Here is an 874-nt window from a genome sequence, read left to right on the forward strand (position 1 = left end):
AATGTGTGTGTGTGTACACACACAGTGCCCTCCACTAGTATTGGCACTCTTGCCAGTATTAATGGTATTATTAATTCACAGAATTCTAACCTATCATTGAAGCAAAACAATGGAACGTGGGGGGGAAATCTCATTACGAAATGTTTTTCTCTTGTTCATGTTGGCCACAATTATTGGCAACCAATTATTGCAACGTCCTTTTCTCAAGAAAACAGCTCTCAGTTTTCTCCTACAATGCCTGATGAGTTTGGAGAACAACTGACAGGAGATCAGAGATCATTCCTTCATACAGAATCACTCCAGATCCTTCAGATTCCCAACTCCATGTTGGTGCTTCTCCTCTTCAGTTCATCCCACTCATTTTCAGGACTGGGATGGCCATGGCAGAAGCATCATTTTGTGCTCAGTGACACATTTGTGTGTTGATTTTGATGTTTTGGATCATTGTCCTGATGGAAGATCCAACCACGGCCCCGTTGCTAGATTTGTAACAGAGGCAGTCAGGTTTAGACTTTTATCTGTTGGTATTTGATAGAATCCACAATGCCATGTATCTGACCAAGATGTCCAGGACCTCCGGCAGAAAAATAGGCCACCAACATTAGAGATCCAGCAGCATATTTAACTGTGGGCATGGGGTACTTTGTATCCCTGTTTGCACCAAACCCATCTGGTGGGTTCTCCAGCTGTGATCTTTGAGAGTCTTTAGCCACTCAAACTCTTCTCCTCACCGTGCATTAGGACAATGTAGACACACATCCTCTTTCAGGCAGATTTGTAACATCTTTAGTTGATTGGAACTTTTTAATTATTGCCCTGATGGTGGAAATGGGGATTTTCAATGCTTTAGCTATTTTCTTACAGCCACTTTCTA

Source organism: Sinocyclocheilus rhinocerous, unplaced genomic scaffold (genome assembly GCF_001515625.1).
Source record: "Sinocyclocheilus rhinocerous isolate Xijiao unplaced genomic scaffold, SAMN03320098_v1.1 scaffold1252, whole genome shotgun sequence".
NCBI classification, from domain to species: domain Eukaryota; kingdom Metazoa; phylum Chordata; class Actinopteri; order Cypriniformes; family Cyprinidae; genus Sinocyclocheilus; species Sinocyclocheilus rhinocerous.